Source organism: Xyrauchen texanus, chromosome 2 (assembly GCF_025860055.1).
Source record: "Xyrauchen texanus isolate HMW12.3.18 chromosome 2, RBS_HiC_50CHRs, whole genome shotgun sequence".
Lineage (NCBI taxonomy): Eukaryota > Metazoa > Chordata > Actinopteri > Cypriniformes > Catostomidae > Xyrauchen > Xyrauchen texanus.
Window position 1 is genome coordinate 35488106 of NC_068277.1, and position 20226 is coordinate 35508331.

At 39.6% G+C, this 20226-nt stretch overlaps 1 long non-coding RNA gene across 1 annotated transcript; it reads right to left on the reverse strand.

The window, feature by feature from the left end:
* Window positions 1-11653: 11653 nt before the first annotated feature.
* On the reverse strand, window positions 11654-19289 carry LOC127618622 (uncharacterized). The gene is made up of 3 exons (XR_007967464.1): window positions 19206-19289; window positions 16570-16695; window positions 11654-12322 (listed from the first exon to the last, which is right to left on the reverse strand). It is a non-coding gene; the product is annotated as an uncharacterized LOC127618622 (long non-coding RNA).
* Between the last annotated feature and the right edge of the window lie 937 nt (window positions 19290-20226).

Below are 20226 nucleotides of genomic sequence, written 5' to 3' on the forward strand. Positions count from 1 at the left end.
GTGTGTGTGTTTGTGTGTGTATAGGCATGTTTATGTGGTTTACAAGGACAATTTTGTAGGTTACAAACTGGTAATTACAAGGGTATTATGCTATAAATGTCATTTATGAGGACATTTCTAGTGTCCCTATAATTTAAATAGCTTAAAAAACTTATTAAACAATATTTTATTGAAAATGTAAAAATGCAGAAAGTTTTCTGTGAGAGTTAGGTGTAGGGGATATAATCTATAGTTTGTACAGTATAAAAATCATTAAGTCTATGGAAAGTCCTCATAATGATAGGTAGACCAACGTTACATCAACATATCAGTTAAAACAATAAAATAAACCAAGATAAAGCAAGTATACCATCTCCTGAATCAATGTGTATTTACAGTATATATTATAGGGTGTTGTTAATTCTTTGTGCTAATACAGGTTACCTACAGTTTTGTAATATAAAACATGAAGAAGATATAAGAATGTGTCATGCATTGGGGGCAGATTACTTACATCTGGTGGAAATCTAATCACTAAAACAATTCCACCAGCATGGTTGAGTACGGTTAGCTAAACTGTTAACAGTTTGTGATCACACCATTTCAAACCAAGTTCAAGTGGAAATGCTACTGGAACCAGTAATCACCTTGCTCAAAGGGAGCCTACTAAGGTTTTTATATGGTCCAGGCTACTCATTGGGAACCCATAAAAAATGTGTCCTGGTCCCCGCAAATTCATTTAATAGCACTGATTCTTTCCTGTAGTGCAGCAAAGGGGTGCTGCCACAGCACACGTCTATTACTCATCAGCTGCCCACTCTCCCTTAACAATCACAAAATAAAGTTTAAAAATAATGTACGTCTGTTTCTTTTATACAGTACATCTGCTGATATGCAGTTGCACTTTTGCTTGGTTTAACAAGAAAAACAAAAACATGTGTATGATTTGTGTTTTATGAATATGCAGTGCAAAGTAAACATTCAGCCATTGGTGGCATCCAGCAATGACTTTGGGTTGCTTAAATTCTGCCACACCAAAGAGTGCCATTCACATAGTTTTCCATTAAATAACATTAAATTAATCCAAAAGCATTATCAAGTAATATAGGACATTATTGACTTTTGTCTCGGCTAAAATATACATTGTATATACGAGTAGATAATTTTTCAGACTATATACAATGTATCAATATCTTTTTTATGGTTTGACAGCTTGAATGAAGCCTAGTCTTTATACAGAGAAATTGAATAATACTCATCACCCCTATATTATCCTTCAGTGGCAACACTTTATAATTACAGTGCATGAATAATCATGAATTAATACCTGAAATGAAAGTTACTTACACATTAATTAAATATGAGTTAAGGAATGGCCTAATCAGGAACTAATGAAGAGCTAGCATTAACTATAACATGAGAAATATAAATTCATGCTTTATTAACGGCCACCTTAATTACATGTTAGAACATGTTTGATGGTTAATACGGTCCCACTTTATATTAGGTGTATTTAACTATTATGTACTTAACCCTTTGATACCTTTGTACTTATTATGTACATATTTGTTGTTGCATTGTATTTTAAAGTACCTGCATTAAATAAAATTTGTAGTTACACTTTTAACCTTACTCACAACAATAAACCTATCCCTAACCCAACCATTAACCTAAAACATAACTCTATCCCCTAACCCCAACCATAACCCTACTCCTAGATCTACCCGTACCTCAACCTCAGTAGAAGCAAAGGTTTAGCAGAATTATATCTAGTTACACAGTAAATACATTGTATTGTGTGAGTTTTAATGTTAGTACATACAGTAGCGACTTTAACTTCCACGCAAGCCATGCAATTACGTGTGGCCCTGGACATTGGGGGACCCCCCGCCCTGTTAGGAAAGCTTCAGAATAACCACTGCAGAGGTAACATTGTTCAGGGTACATATGTGAATATGCTGTTGTCAGCTCACATTAGAGGTCTGCGGGTTCAGGTCATTTTTTCAAGTAGGACCTTGGGTTCAGGTTTGTAATTTATAAAAAAATATACAGGCCTTCCGAACATGTTTCGCCCACAGGCTCTCACTCACAGATACGTGCAAACAGATGATGAGCCGTTCACACCAAATGTGTTTTTGCATGTGTCTGCTCTGTTAATCCATTGTTTTGCTTTGTAAATGTGCTGGATGAATGTCTTTGACTGCTGCACCATGTCTCACTGTTTCTTCAGTGTCTCACACAGGACCGGCACATTTTCAGACACTGTGGGAAGTTAAAAAGAACTTAATGTCTCAAAAATGCATGTCAAGACAATGCGTTCTGTTTCATTCGTTGCGCTGCATCGAGATTTTTTTAGTGCAGGTTTCACAAAGATTTAACATTCTGAACAAGTTCAGGTTGCAAAGAGGTGACTGTTTCATTGTTTAACAGTATTCCAGACTGTTTTGCACCAAGCAAAATCTTGATAAAAATCACAGTTTTTTTTCCTTCTGCTCTAATGTCTGTGCCTTGTTTACTGTTACAATTCTGTCACGAATGTTGCCTACAATGCTTACAAAAAATACAGCCTTCTGCAATACAGTGAACAATACACTGCAGCATTAGAATATAAGGTGAAATTAAAGTAAATAAGACATATATACAGTATATTACTATTATATACAACAAATCCTTATAATATTAATAATACTGGATCTATAATATATATATATATATATATATATATATATATATATATATATATATATATATATATATATATATATATATATATATATAAAATATTATTAAATATATATTATATATTATTGACAAACTGGACATTAATAAATAATTGATGGGTTCTTATAATAATAAATAATAACTGAATTCCAAAAATATTATTGAGTAATATAGTAGGTTTTGCACACCTTGTTCATAAAATAAACAAATAAATAAAATAAGAGTTTTGTAAAACAAATGTAGGTAAATATTTAACAAGATTTGTATTTCATTAAACATTTTTAATGTACTTGGCAATGATGACTGATAGGATGAATTTAAAATTATAATTTAAAATAATTTTCTAAATGGGGCCACGGGTTGGTCGGTTGCTTGGTGCCTCAGAAATCAGAAACCTGCCCCTGAGCACAGTACATATGTAACCCGCACACACAAACACAAGACGAGACAGTCACAATGTCGGAGAAAACTGCTTTATTCCAACAAAGCAGGCAACAGTACAAAAACAGGGCAAATCCAGTGAAGAATGGTCAGGGTGAGCGTTAAATCGAAGCCGGGGAATCAAGATAGGGTAAAGGGGCAAATCCAGGAGAGAGTGGTCAACAAGAGCGTAGGGGTCAAAGCCGGGGTAATCAGAATAAGAATAACAAGTGGGAGCAAAAGACAGGGGAACAAGGGGAGCTGGCAAGCTAAGAGGTGAACAAGAGGAGGTCAAAACTAGACGAGACTAGCAGGGGCAAAGACACGGGAAACTAAATACAATAACCAACAGCAGTGAGACGAACGGGTTGTGAAATATATAGGGGCGAGTGCAGGTGTAAACAATGACAGGTGATGAGACGAGTGCAGGTGAAACTAATGTGCAGGAGTGCAGATGACGCGAGTGCAGGTGGTCATAATGTTCTGGGGGATTGGAAACGCGTGAGAAACTCGAGGAAGGGAGATAGCCTACGAGCATGTGAGCGAGTAGGAGCAAAGTGGCCGTGAGGGCTCGAGCGAGCAAAAAGAGCGTGAAAAGCTTGAGGGGGCGGAGCGAGGGAGTGAGGTCGAGGGAGTGAGTGTGTGTGCGACAAGCGGGGATGGGGCAGAGGAGCGGGGTTCGTGACAGTACTCCCCCTCTAAAACGGACGGCTCCTGATGGCCGCTCGGTTGCGAGGAAGTGGTGCTGGGCGATCCCAACAAACAAAAAAACCCTGAACAGACAACCCACAAAACACACAAACAAAATTGAGGGCAGTCCAAGGGGCACAGAGGGAAATGAGACAGTCCATGGGGTCAATGGGCAGTTTCAAGGCAAGGTCAGGGGAACATAGCGGACAGGCGGGTGGTCGGGAGATCTAGGGGGCAGCCATAGGTCAGAGGCTGGGTCAGGGGGTCTGGAAGGCGACTGGAGGACAGGGACTGGGTCCGGGGGTCTGGAAGGTGACCACTGGACAGGAACAGGGTCAGGAGGCCAGGGAAGAGGCCACAGGACAGGGAGAGTGTCAGGGGGCCACCGGACAGGGTCAGGGGGCCAGGGAAGAGCCGTGAAAGGCGGTGCCGTCAGAGGCGGCACTGTAGGCGGCTCTGGAGGTGGGGTTCTGGAAGGCTCTGGAGGTGGAGCCGAAGGAGGCTTTAGGGGCGAAGGCCTGAAAGGCTCTGGAGGTGGAGCCAATGACGGTGGCGCCGTGGGAGGCTCTAGAGGCGGAGGCCTGGAAGGCTCAGGAGGTGGAGCCAATGGAGGTGGCGCCATGGGAGGTCCCCGAGGCAATGACCTGGCAGGCTCTGTAGTCTCGGGGGGTAGAGCCGTAGGAGGCTCGGGAGGCGGAGCCATAGGAGGCTCGAGAGGCGGAGCCCTAGGAAGCTCTGGAGTCTCTGGGAGTAGAGCCGTGAGAGGCTCGGGGAAAAAGGTTGTGGAAGACTCGAGAGGCTCTAGAGGTGGGGCCCTGGAAGGCTCGAGAGGCTTGAGGGGGGGAGCCATGAAAGACTCGAGAGGAGAAGCCCTGAGAGGCTTGAGGGGAGGAGGAGCCCTGAGAGACTCGAGAGGGGAAGCCCTGAGAGGCTTGAGAGGGGGAGGAGCCCTGAGAGACTCGAGAGGCGAAGCCATGAGAGGCTTGAGGGGTGGAGCCATGAAAGACTCGAGAGGAGAAGCCCTGGGAGGCTTGGGAGGGGGAGCCCTGAAAGACTCGAGAGGTGAAGCCCTGAGAGGCTCGAGAGGAGAAGCCCTGAGAGGCTCGAGAGGAGGAGCCCTGGGAGGCTTGGGAGGAGGAGCCCTGGGAGGCTCGTGAGGCGGAGCCCTGGGAGGCTCGAGAGGAGGAGCCCTGGGAGGCTTGGGAGGAGGAGCCTTGAAAGACTCGGGAGGAGAAGCCCTGAGAGGCTTGAGAGGCGGAGCTCTGGGAGGCTCGAGGGGTAGAGCTCTGGGAGGCTCAAGAGGAGGAGCCTTAGGAGGCTCGAGAGGAAGAGCCCTGGGAGGCTTGAGAGGAGGAGCCTTGGGAGACTTGAGAGGCGGAGGCCGCGAGGGCTCTGAGGGGCGAGCAGAGGCTGGCAGAGCCGTGGAAGACTCTGAGAGCGGAGCAGAGGCTGGCAGAGCCGTGGAAGACTCTGAGGGCGGAGCAGAACCCGGCAGAGCCGTGGAAGACTCTGGGGGCGGAGCAGAACCCGGCAGAGCCGTGGAAGACTTTGGGGGCGGAGCAGAACCCGGCAGAGCCGTGGAAGACCCTGGGGGCGGAGCAGAAAATCCATAATATAAGCCTCCAAGGGTTGGCTCCCCTGGCGCAAACCCAAGAGTCGGGCCGCTGGCTCCATAATGTCAAGGACGGGGTTATGAGTTACATAACCACTGCCTTGCATGGAAAACCCTTGGTTCGCGTCCGATGAGCCATAAAACCTCTCCGGGGATGGAGAGCATACGGCGCTCGCGGATGCGTGGAAAGCATCAACGGGCTCAGGGGCAGACACAGGTGAAACAGGGTGAAAAATTTCAGACATAGAACATACCTGCTGCCCCTGGGCCGCGAGCGCTTGGTCAAGTTTCCACACCGTAGCTCCTCGCGCTGAATGTGACGTGTTCCTCCGCTCTAGTGAGCTGCGCGAATCCTCAGCGCGACGCATTGTGACTGTCTTCAGTGAGGTTGGTTATTTTGTAACCCGCACACACAAACACAAGATGAGACAGTCACAATGTCGGAGAAAACTGCTTTATTCCAACAAAGCAGGCAACAGTACAAAAACAGGGCAAATCCAGTGAAGAATGGTCAGGGTGAGCGTTAAATCGAAGCCGGGGAATCAAGATAGGGTAAAGGGGCAAATCCAGGAGAGAGTGGTCAACGAGAGCGTAGGGGGTCAAAGCCGGGGTAATCAGAATAAGAATAACAAGTGGGAGCAAAAGACAGGGGAACAAGGGGAGCTGGCAAGCTAAGAGGTGAACGAGAGGAGGTCAAAACTAGACGAGACTAGCGGGGGGCAAAGACACGGGAAACTAAATACAATAACCAACAGCAGTGAGACGAACGGGTTGTGAAATATATAGGGGCGAGTGCAGGTGTAAACAATGACAGGTGATGAGACGAGTGCAGGTGAAACTAATGTGCAGGAGTGCAGATGACTCGAGTGCAGGTGGTCATAATGTTCTGGGGGATTGGAAACGCGTGAGAAACTCGAGGAAGGGAGATAGCCTACGAGCATGTGAGCGAGTAGGAGCAAAGTGGGTGAGTAGGAGCAAAGTGGGCGTGAGGGCTCGAGCGAGCAAAAAGAGCATGAAAAGCTCGAGGGGGCGGAGCGAGGGAGTGAGGTTGAGGGAGTGAGTGTGTGTGCGACGAAGCGGGGATGGGGCAGAGGAGCGGGGTTCGTGACAACATAGTAGTTAAAGACACATCATATAAAGTGTGACCGTTAATGCAATAACATTAGGGAATAAACTACACCAAACAGCCTTCATAAGAAAGAATGTAAAGTGCATTCGACCTTGAATCAAACATGCAAATTTAATATTGACATAATTTAATTATTTTCATACTTTTAGCTGTCAGCAGTTTGTCACAAACATCAAGGAATGATGCAGTATAATTCCTACATTTTTTAAAGTGATATAAAAAACACAAATAATAATGATAACCAATAATTTTTTTATGATATTCTCCATACCTTTCATTTCATACTCACCATACCACTCAATTCACTCATCATCCAGACCATAGAAATTGGTAAGGTTGTCTTTATTTTGCTCAAACAATATTTAGGGCCCAAGAACTGAAAGTGCAGAAACCCTATTGTTCTTCTAAGGATTATTATTATTATTAGAGCCCAAGCACTGAAAGTGTGGAGACACTATTGTTCTTCTAAGGATTATTATTATTATCAGGGCCCAAGCACTGAAAGTGCAGAAGACCTATTGCTCTTTTAGGGATTATTCTTCTTCTTATTAGGGCCCAAGCACTAAAAGTGCAGAGGCCCTATTGCTCTTCTAAGGATTATTATTGTTATTATTATTAGGGCTCAAGCACTGAAGGTGCAGAGGCCCTGTTGTTCTTCTAAGGATTATTAGGGACAGAGCACTGGAGGTGCTAAAGCCCTATTGTTTTGGAATATTTTTCCACAATTATTATTATTACACTACAGTGTTCAAAGTCAAAGGACAACTGGCTCTAACAAGGACAGAAGAGATGTGGAAGGCCAGATGTACAACTAAACAAGAGGATAAGTACATCAGAGTCTCTAGTTTGAGAAATAGATGCCTCTCATGTCCTCAGCTGACAGCTTCATTAAATTCTACCCGCTCAACACCAGTTTCATGTACAACAGTAAAGAGAAGACTCAGGGGTGCAGGCCTTATGGGAAGAATTGCAAAGAAAAAGCCACTTTTGAAACAGAAAAACAAAAAGAAAAGGTTAGAGTGGACAAAGAAACACAACATTGGACAGCAGATAATTGGAAAAAAGTGTTATGAGCCCCATTTAGCTTTTGTGGCATCAGCTAGACTGTAAGTTGTGTGAGAAGTGTCCGACAAGAAAGCCACATCTATTGCAAGTGCTACAGGAAGTATGGGGTGAAATGCAACCTGAGTATCTGGACAAATTGACTGCTAGAATGCCAATGATCTGAAAAGCTGTCATTGCTGCACATTGAGGATTTTTTGATGAGAACTCTTTGAAGTAGTTTAAGAAGTTCTGAACATTTTGTTCAAATTATAATTGTATTTTTTCATGTTATTAATGTCCTGACTGTATGTTGTGATCAGTTGAATGCCACTTTGGTGAATAAAAGTACAAATTTTTTTCCATAAGAGCAAAATCTGTACATTATTCCAAACGTTTGGCTGCCAGTGTATGTATTTTATATTTTGTAGGCAATTTATTTTGCTCTTTTTTTATCAAACAGGTTAGCACTGACACAAAAAGGGTTTCAATAGATGCAATTTGTATGCTTTTTATTTTTGAGAGGTCTTATCTTCCCTAGGGCACCAGGTTCACCACCAAATCTAAAGGCTGATTTATACTTCCATGTTGAACTTAATAATAAAATTATTGCAGCATTAAACAGAGTTCATCAAAGTATGAACATGCTGAGATGTAGATACATACTCTATTATTTATTAAACATGTTCTCATACATGTACTGTATGCTTGCTCTTGAATCACTTGAATAATAATACATTTATATTTAGGCATACTTTTGACTCTTTTGACATGCTGAAATACAAAAATGATTTGCTTTGAGCGTCATCTCTGGCATGGGAGGTAAGTGTGTTAACGAGGAGGCTAATGGCTCCAGCCCCTAGCCTCAGTCGCTAGTGCGCCCCTTGTGGCCAGGGGAGTGAGGTTTACACACTGCACAGCTACCTACCAGCTGCTACCACTGCATAGTTAGGCAATATAACCAACTCTAAACAGGTACTTTTTAATTTGGTGAAAAATGTAAAGTGTTCCATTTTCATAACTTATGAAATATAAATATTTACAGTACATAAGACTGTCAACATACAGCCAAAACATCGTACAGATCAGAAAGTTCTCAAGTAGAATACATCAAGTATTGTGTGACTCACAAACCACATAAATATCAAGTAAAAGCCCCAGCAAAAAGCACAGAGTTTACAAGTTGTAAACAAATGTGTCTTTTTCTTACGTTTTCACTTCATCAGCATAAACAAAATATAAAAATAGCAGATGTTCCTGATTAAAACAATGCTCTCGAATCCTATAATGTGATATGATGAATAGATATTAAAATAATCTTTGAGAAAATGTGACACTACCTCAAATGTCATCTCTGGTTACAAAGCAGACCAAGCACAGCTGTTGTTGTCTGTGTCGACGCAACACATTGTTAAATTTTTGGAACGCCGTAGTCTGACATGCACTTCTCCAAAAATATGTGTAGCCTATGCTGTAGGTTTGATGCAAAAGTATAAATTGGAGTATTAGAGTATTACTCCACCACCAAATACTTTAAATCTATGGCTAGGTCTTGCCAGTAAAGTGTTGCTATATTACAATGCGGGATCAAACATAATAGACCCATTTATCTCATCAATATAAAGAATGTTTATTAATGAGGGGATATGAAAGAGTGAAAGAGTGACTGACCCAAGGGTTTGTGACCCAAGTCGCACTCACTAGTAAAAAAAGGTTAGCTCAAATCCCACTCCAACATGAAATATCTCGGTAGTATTGTTGTTTCTGGGCACGTATGCAGGGGGTTGCTACATTGGCCTGAGTAACTGCCCCTTCACCTGGGCTGAAATGCCCCTCTGGTTGAAATATAGGCTTGGCTAAAGGCTTTTATTTATTTAATGATCAAATGCTTAGTAATTTACACATCTGGAATTATGTGATTATATTGTTGTGTTTTAGTATGTAAAATGTAGACTGGTACCAGGAAATACAGGAAAAAGTGAAATTAATAGGTTACTGATTTAATTCTATCAGTCTTTAGGTCTGTAAATTAAAATTATAAATATCTAATCCTAATTTTGTGTTCAGTTTTAAAGGGCATATTAATTTATCCAGAAAAGAGCAATGAAAGTTTTTTTTTTTCTCTTTTTCAGCATTGTTGTTTGATTAATATTCCCTGCAATTTTATATGTACAAATTGTATGCAATCTAAAGGACTGTGGTTAACTATATAATAATTATTATATTGGTAGATACCATGTGCCCCTTTGTTTTTCCTTTATATTTTTAAACCAGCATTAAGTGAATCTGGACTTTATGTGCATCAAAAGAGCATGTGCTGTGCATGTACAGAAGGGTTTAACTGTGAAATTAACAAATAAAAAATATTTTATAAATGTATAAAGTGAGATTTTGTCCAATTCTGTATATATTAGATTAAATCATATATATATATATATATATATATATATATATATATATATATATATATATATATATATATATATATATATATTTAATTCACAAATGACACTGCCTTCTTTTAAGGAAAGTATTTTTTTCTTCTAATGTATAATCATTTATATTTTTTTCTCTATGCATGAATGCAGCAAGTGATGTTGGAAGATGTTAACCACTCTAGAGTCTTTTACATTTCACTTATCATTAAGGTGTGGATTTGGCTTTGGAAAACTGATCAGCAGTTATGTGCACTTCTTCCTAAAGTGGAAATCGAAAGTAATGGACAGTCGATTAATTAAGATAATTCTGCTATGAAATTCTCCATGCAAGAGATGAAAGCTTTACCAATCAAATACGCAGTTGTACAATGGATGTATGAAAGCAGAATACTGCGCCTTCAAATTAGGACACACTGATCTGCAAGATCACATGTTTATTAATTTTGATGCAGGGATTTTGTTGTGTGTGTGTTCTCCAGGATTCAAGGAAATATGCTTAGCATATAATACAGTATTATCAAGCTTATTAAATTGAGGGTGCTCTAACCTACACAACCCCTCAGAACCAGGCCTGCATCTAGCTGGCAGCTGCACTGACATGATTGCAAAACAACAAGATACCTTATTATCTACTTATCTATTAATTTTTTATCGAATGGTAGTGTAGCCTACTAGCTCACGTTTTGTTGCTACCAAGTTCGTGTAGCACATCCTCGTGCTCTCTGGCAATGTGACGCTTAAGATTCCAAAAGTAATATTTGATCATTCTCACGGTCCCTCCACACTACCTTTTGATTCCCTCATTTTTAACTCTGATTTATACTTTGCATTTCTGTAGGCTATAAGGTTTGCAACTTCACTAAATCAGTGTTTGAACTCCATAACCTCAGGCCTATTGCTTATTTAGCAGGTTCCCAAACCAGCATATCATGAAGTACATTCTGGGTTGAGTGAGGGGCACTGAGCGAACTGAGCGAGTGGAGCGGAATCTTCAAAAAGTAATCTTCACATGCTCTGTTGAAAGCAGTATGACAGAATATGTTAAACTGTGTGTGTGTGTGTGTGTGTGTGTGTGCATGTGTGTGTGTGTCAGCTCTGCTTGTGTGTGCTCTAATTACACTGCAGATTAGAGAAGGCAAATTAAACTGCTCAATGCCACTGTCAGTAGTGACTGCAGGCAAATGACTGTAATTATGAACAGATTGCTTTACTGTCAATAATTAAAACAACAACACAACTTACTCTACGACTGCCTGCCTGTGTCTCTTATACTGATAGTCACTGTAGAATGTGTGTTCCTCAATCTGTCTAACTTTATGTCTCTCTCTCTCTCTGTCTCCTAAGAGTTTTTACTTATTCTCTAACACAACCTATACCTCCTCCTACCATCTCATTCTTCAGCCTTCAACCATCCTTTTTTATGTTCTTTCTTTGCTTCTCGTGGCTCTTAGAACAGCAAGTCATCTTTATCCTACTTATTACATGGCTACTTATCAAATAAATTAATAAATGGACATTAAATATCGATTTAGGCAAGCAAGGCAAGTTTATTTATATAGCAAATTTCATATAGAATGGCAATTCAAGTCAAGATAAGTCAAGTCAATTTTATTTGTACCGCCTTTCATAACACACTTCGTTTCAAAGCAGCTTTACAGAAAATCAGGCATTAACAGATGATAAAACTGTAATGTCTATAATGTCGATGAATCATCAACATGTAATTAGATAAAATACAAATGTTAATTGTGTTTAAAAATAAGTAATTAAATAATAATTGTATTAATAACCCCAGTGAGCAAGCTGAAGGCGACTGTGGCAAGGAACACAAAACTCCATAAGATGTTGATTAATGGAGAAAAATAACCTTGGGAGATACCAGACTCACCTTGGGGGCCAGTTCCCCGCTGGCTAACATTATGAATATAATGTAAATATTACTTATGTATTGTTAAAGTCATGATTTAAAATGATTAAACTAAGTAAGTGTTAAGGGTCAGTGTTTAAATATAGATTTTGATATAGAACTGTAAGATTAATGACCAATGTCTTTGAAGTCCATCCTGGATTAACTGCAGAAGTTCACATAGATGCAATTGTCCTTGATAATTGGCTGATGAAGGCTTTTGTTGGCAATTGTTAGTCTATAGTCCATCATAATAGACTGAAGTGATGTTTGGCTGGCACCGACTGCATTTAGTCATCATCATTCTGCAACGTGTAGCAGTGGAGTCCAACACGAAGCAGGAATGGTGCTGGATCCATCCGGGTGTCCTGGATAGGATAGGAGTCCTGAGTTTGAGACAGGGAAACAAATAAAATAATATAAGCATAGATGCAATTCAATTTATTGCAGAGTTATAAATCATGATCAATGTTTCTGGTTTCTGAAACTATTCCATAGTTTAGGAGGAAAATATGAAAAGGATCTACCTCCTTTTGTGGATTTTGATATTCTAGGAACTATTAACAGGCCAGAATTTTGTGATCGTAATGAACGTGATGGAATATAGCGTGGTAGAAGGTCACTTAAATACTGCGGAACTAGACCATTCAAAGCTTTGTACGTAGTTAACAGAATTTTTTTAATTAATACGGAATTTAACAGGTAGCTAATATGATCATATTTATTGGTTCTCGTTTGCACTCTGGCTACTGCATTTTGAACCAACTGAAGTTTATTTATTGATCTTGCTGGACATCCTCCAAGTAATGCATTACAATAATCTAGTCTTGAGGTCATGAACACCTGAATTAGTTTTTCGGCATCAGCAACAGAGAGCTTGTGCCTTAATTTAGCAATATTTCTTAGGTGGAAGAATGCTGTTCTACAAACATTGGTAATTTGATTTTCAAAGGACAGATTGGTATCAAATATAATACCTAAGTTCTTCGCTGTTGAAGATGATGTAACAGTACATCCATCGAGAATCAAATTATATTGTAGTGGCTTATTTTTAGAGTTTTTTGGTCCAATAATTAGTACCTCTGTTTTGTCAGAATTGAGTAGAAGGAAATTTCAGGCCATCCAATCTTTTATTTAATTGATACCATCCATCCATCCATCCATCTTCAACCGCTTATCCGAAGTTGGGTCGCGGGTGCACCTGCTCCAGCAGGGGGCCCCAAACTTCCCTATCCCGAGCCACATTAACCAGCTCTGACTGCAGGACCCCGAGGCGTTCCCAGGCCAGTGTTGAGATGTAATCTCTCCACCTAGTCCTGGGTCTTCCCCGAGGCCTCCTCCCAGCTGGACGTGCCTGAAACACCTCCCTAGGGAGGCGGACAGGGGGCATCCTTACCAGATGCCCAAACCACCTCAACTGACTCCTTTCGACTCCTTTCATTGATACACTCTGCTAATTTAGAGAATTGTGAAATCTCATCAGGTTTTGAAGAAATATAAAGTTGTGTATCGTTGGCATAGCAGTGGAAACTTATTCCACGATTCCTGATAATATCTCCCAGGGGAAGCATATACATGGAGAAAAGCAGAGGCCCTAAACCGATCCCTGTGGCACTCCATATTTTACTTTTGTTTGGTTTGACAATTCCTCATTTACATAGACAAAGTGGTAGCGGTCTGCAAAATATGACCTAAACCATGCTAATGCAACTCCACAAATGTCAACATAATTCTCTAGCCTATTCAAGAGAATGTCGTGATCTATCATGTCAAATGCAGCACTAAGATCTAAAAGCACTAGAAGAGAAATGCAACCGCGATCAGATGATAAGAGCAAGTCATTTGTAACTCTGATAAGTGCAGTCTCTGTACTGTGTTGAGGCCTAAATCCTGACTGAAATTCTTTGTATATACTATTTCTCTGTAGAAATGAACATATTTGGGAGGATACTACTTTTTCTAGTATTTTTGACATAAACGGGAGATTTGAAATCGGTCTATAATTAGCCAGTTCTCCAGGATCAAGTTGTGGCTTCTTAATAAGCGGTTTGATAACTGCCATTTTAAAGATTCTTGGGACCTGTCCTAAGCATAGCGAGGAGTTAATAATATTAAGAAGAGGTTCAGAAATTACAGGAGATACCTCTTTTAAGAGTTTAGTTGGTATAGGATCAAACAAACATGTTGTGGCTTTTGATGTTTCGATAAGTTTTGTTAGCTCTTCATGACCTATGACAGAGATCGATTGAAGTTGCACGTGAGGAAAAATATTAGACACTGTTTTCTTAGGTGCTATGACAGATGATTGCATAATTCCAATTTTATTTCTGATTATTTAAATTTTATCTGTAAAGAAATTCATGAAGTCTTTACTCTTGTGCTGTGACGTAATATCTGGTTCTGATGAGGCTTTATTCCTAACCAATTTAGCCACAGTACTGAATAAACATCTAGGATTGTTTTGGTTATTTTCTATGAGTTTACTAAAATATGCTGACCTGGCAGCTTTTAGTGCCTGTCTGTAGCTACAGATACTATTCTTCCATGCACCACGAAATACTTCTAATTTTGTATTTTTCCACATGCACTCTATTTTTCAAGCTGTTCTCTTCAGAGCATGAGTGTGATCATTGTACCATGGTGCAGGGCTTATTTCTTAAATTATCTTTAAACGAAGTGGGGCGACAATATCAAGGGTGCTAGAGAAGACTGCATTTATATTTTTTGTTATTTCATCAAGTTTTTCTGGGCTTTGGGGTTTATTGAGTGTATGAGATAGGTCTGGAAGATTATTAGTGAAGCTATCTTTAGTGGTCGAAAGAATAGTTCTACCTGAACGATAGCGTGGTGTAGATTGAGTAACATTAGCTGATTGCAGCATACAAGAGACGAGGTAATGATCCGAGATGTCATCGCACTGCTGCAGAATTTCTATATTATCAACATCAACTCCATATTACAGAATTAAATTTAGCGTATGATTATGGCGATGAGTTGGTCCTGACTCCAAGAGAGTTGAGAATATCGATAAATGCTAATCCCAATGTATCATTTTCATTATCTATGTGAATGATGAAGTCACCAACAATTAAATCTCTATCTACACTAACTACAAGATCTGATAAAAAATTTGCAAATTCACCAAGGAAATCAGAATAAGGCCCGGGTGATCTATATATTTGTAGCACGGACAAAAGACGATAGAGATTTTTTATTTAAATCTGACAGTGTCACATTAAGCATTAGTAGTCCAAAAGACTTACATTGATATCCTGTCCTCTGAGTAACACCAAAAACTTCACTATAAATTGTAGCAACACCTCCTCCTCGACCCTTCAGACGAGGCTCATGTTTATAACAATAACCTGGGGGAGTAGATTCATTTAAACTAATACATTCATCCGGTTTGAGCCAGGTTTCAGTCAAAAAGAGTGCATCCTATCTATGATCTGTAATCATTTCATTAACAATTAGTGCTTTGGTAGAAAGAGATCTAATGTTTAGTAGCCCTATTTTTATATGATGTGTATTTTTAATTTGTTTGTTTTATTCAAGTTTGACCTTAATAAAAAAAATTCTAAATGATTTAGTGAGGTATTGTGTTTGGTAGTTCGGGGAACAGACACAGTCTCTACGAGATATCTAGGTGATACAGTCTCTATGTGTTGTAGTTTATGTGACCTGTGTGACGTCTCAAGGCAGCTAGCATATGTTCAGATTAACCAGTTTGTCTGCATCCTGACCTGGGCCCCAGCTAGTCATATATTATCATTATTTAGACTATGAGCCAAATTACTAGAGAGGAGAGCGGCAACTTCCATGGAGGGATGGAGTCCGTCTCTCTTTAGCAGGTCAGGTCTACCACAAAAACTCTTCCAATTGTCTATATATTTTATTCTTCAGACACCACTCAGACATCCAGCCATTCAGTGACACTAATCTACTATAAACCTCATCACCACAGGCGAGCATGGAGGGGACCAGAGCATATTACAGTGTCTGACATCATTTTTGCAAATTTGCACACCTCTTTAACATTATCTTTAGTGATATCCGACTGGCGAAGCCAGACTTCGTTAGTGCCGACATGGATAACAATTTTAGAAAATCTAAGTTTAGCATGAGCCTGCACTTGTAAATTTGATTTGATGTCAGACGATCTGGCCCCTGAAATGCAATTAACAATAGAGGCTCGAGTCTCTATTTCCACGTTCCTTACAATAGAATCGCCAATAACAAGGGCTCTTTCAACTTGATTCTCAGTGGGTGTATCACTGAGTGAGGAGAATCGATTGGAAACCCTAACAGGAATGGGAGAGTGGTGTCTCTTTGCTGAGCGAGTATGCCGATGAGACGTCACCAAATGCCCTGCTGCAGGGGCTCTACAGCCGGAACCAAAGTGTGTATGTTGCTCTCTGTACTACTACTGTAAACAGTATCTACCGGCTTCTCTTTCTCACTGACCTCCACTAGCGTTCGGATGCGAGTCTCTAACTCATTAACCTTCTCCGTCAGCCTGACTAATTCTTTAAATTTATCACATGTGAATCCCTCACTGCTGATGGAGGAGGCTATTGTAAATATGTGACATGCAATGCAATAAGAAATAAAATGAGCGGATGCCATGACTTACCGCAAATTGTTTGTTGTTGGTTGTTCCTGAGCGTTGAGTGTTTGAGATTGAAATGAATCCCTCACGCAATTGTTTGTTGTTGTTAGTTGTTCTTGATAAGTGGTGCTTTGAGATCGATGCAATAATCTATGTACCACAGAGGAGAATTTTTTTTCTTTACAATAAAAAATGATAAAGAAAATACAAGATAAAATACATTTTAAAATAAATTAAGAACAAGAAATAATACATAAAATGAATACAGAAATAAAATGATGCAGTATCATCAGTAAGATTAGCACAGTGCTCAGTGAGTAACTGCACAGCTAAACAGATGTATTTTTAGTCCTCTTCTGGAAGCTGGTTCCAGCTGTGGGTGGCAAAATAGCTAAACGCTGTCTCACCTTGTTTTGAGTGAACCCTTGGAATTTCTAACTGATTTGATCGTAATGATATGAGAGGTCTGTTACGTTTATATTCAACAAGCATATCCGCAATGTATTTAGGTTCTAGCCCATTGCGTGATTTATAAATTAGTAATAGTACTTTAAAATTAATTCTAAATGTAACTTGCCAGTGTAAAGACGTGAGGACTGGAATAATATGCTCAGATCTTTCGGTTCATGTGAGACTCATGACAGCAGCATTCTGAATGAGCTGCAAGTGTCTTATGGTTTTTTGGGAAGGCCGGTGAGCAGTGCATTGCAGTAGTCCACCCTACTGGTGATGAATGCATGAACAAGTTTCTCTCAAGTCTTGACTGTATACAAAACTTTTAATTCTCGCTATATTGTTTAGATGATAGTGGGCTGATTAATTATTGCTTTGATGTGACTACTGAAACTAAGGTTTGACTCCAAAATGTCACCAAGATTCCTTACTTGATTTTTTGTCTTTAGACCCTTGGAGTCAATGTATGTGTTCACCTTAGAAATGGCCAAATACAATGATATGAATTGGAATTGGAACATCCAATTGTAAATTTCATCAATGCACAGGCACAGAGAGTCTATGGGGCTGTAGTCATTTGGCACGAGAGACATGAAACCAGCACAGTTACCTAGGTAACATCTGTTGCCTGGATCAACAGTCAATTATACTGTTTAGTGGAAATTATATAAAAATATCTCATCGCAGAATGCGCTATTTACAATGAGCATTCAATATTCAAGAGAGCTGTGTAAAATGACTAATAATTTTTCATTGTGTTATTAGAGACTTATAATACAGTTATAAATTACTAGCAATGCTTGCAATCCCACAGCTGCTGTCTGAGATTATTTTATATGAGGTACCATTTAGCAAAGCAAGCAGCTTTACTGTGCTAACCCTGTTGAGATTCATATAAATGTCTGTGATTTCACAACCAGTTTTTCTGTTTTAAGAGCAGGCTAAATAAATTTGTACATTTTAGTAATAGATTTGGTTTAAAGCCATCATTATTAGTGTTGCTCAAAATCCAGTTGCTAATATTTCAAATTCTCTGAACGTGTACATATGTGCGATAGAGCAAAAGAGAGAAATGGAAATGAAAAAGAGTAATAAAAGAAGGAATAACAAAAGAGGGTGATGCCAAACACTAATGATCCAAAACGAAGGCACACCATTTCAAACAGGCACATTAAATAACATTTAAATAGTCACAAAGGAAATCAGTGGAAATTAACATATTTGTGGTTTGTCAATAACAAAAAGACTCTGTTTTTGCTCCAAATGTCATTCTCATATTTGTGTTTCAATAAGACAGGTTTCACATGATAACAGATGGTAACTCGTTTTACTTTAACCCCCTGAGCTGCAGTTGTGCATGTGTGCAAGTGTGTGTGTGTGTGTGTGTGTGTGTGTGTGTGTGTGTGTGTGTGTGTGTGTGTGTGTGTGTGTGTGTGTGTGTGTGTGTGTAGGCTAAATGAGACAGACAGATAGTGAGTATATGTGAGACAAATGTGACTCATACATGCCACAGGACTGCTGCTGTTCTCCTATACTACTGTCCCTCATCTGCAGCAGAAAATGAAAGTGTGATGAAATGTAATATCACCACCCTTGGGCAACTCAAGGGAGACAAGCAAGCAGAACACAATATATTATATAATGGATATTACTGCAGTTCAGCACACACACACAAACACACACTCACACACACACTCATGTTGTTGCGGCTATCATTATGAGGACTCTCTATAGACATAATGATTTTTATTTTGCATGAACTATAGATTCTATCCCCTAAACCTAACCCGAACAAAAAAAATTCTGCATTTTTACATTTTCAAAAAAACATTGTTTAGTATGTTTTTTGAGCGAATAGAATTATGGGGACATTAGAAATGTCTTCATAAACCACATTTATAGCATAATACCATTGTAATTACCAGCGAGTAACCTAAATGAATGTCCTCGTAAACCACCTAAACCCACACACACACACACAGACACACAAACACACACAAACATTTAAACATACACTGCAAAGGATGTTCCAAAATAAACTCAGTTGCTTGCATGCATACACACACATACACACACACACACACACACACACACACACAGTTGTTTGCACACATACTGTATGCACTGTGGTATTGTAAGTGCAAGATTAACATTAACCATGGCTACCTTTTTTTTTTGTTATGTCCATGAAATTCACTTATATTTACCATCAGTCTGATTTTCCATCTTCCTAATGGATTTCAATAACAAGCCTTGAACTTCAGAGCCTCTGAAAGTACGGTGCACAGCCATGACAAACCCAAATCACTAGATAACATCTATTATTCATTATCTAAGCCATGTTGAAATAAATTGCTTTTCTTCCAGTCAAGGTTGACTGGGAGAGATGAAGGAAGGGGGATGGGGAGAGAAAGACAGAACAGATGAGAAAGAAAAAATGAGTCTGTTTGTGTGTATGTGTGCACATTGTACTGAGGACACATTGGATCTGTCAGGGTCTTTGTTATAATGTCAAGCTATAGCTGTAGAAGGCTTTTAGCACTAGTGTTGCTCAAAGAAGATTATGTGTGTGTAAAATGGGACGGTGATTCTTTAACAGAGATATGATGGATGTTTTCAGTGTGACCTACTAATGGATACTGAAAAAGAACAAACACTCCAATGCTACTCATCAGTCGAATCTTTGAGCACCCTATAAGAACATAATTATGATATAAATATATTCAATACCTCAAGCATCTTTTTATGAAAATTAATATGTAAATGCACTGTTGTCCATTAGCAGGTGAAGGGCATTCTTGCTTGTCTTTTCTTACACCCTTGTAATTATGAATAAATGCTCCTGGGTATGAATTCAGCTGGCATTGCTCATGTATTTAACAGATGGTTGCACACCTACACTGCATTAGTAGACTGCTCTTTTGTTCTCTTAAATATATATAGAATACTCTGATTGGTCAGTGAGAAAGCGTTATACTGCCAGGCTAACATGAGCAGCTATTTTAATATAGCCTACAATGAAATGGAACTTTGTACTAGAGGTTAAACACTTTTGAGTTACACACACTTATATTGAAATACTGTTTTATTCTCAGTCTCTCTCTCTCTCTCTCTCTCTCTCTCTCTCTCTATCTATCTATCTCTCCCTCTCTCTGTGTGTGTGCGCGTGTTTGTGTAATCCATTCAAGGGCATAGGTTTGGTTTCAAAGTTGGTAGGAACATTGCAAG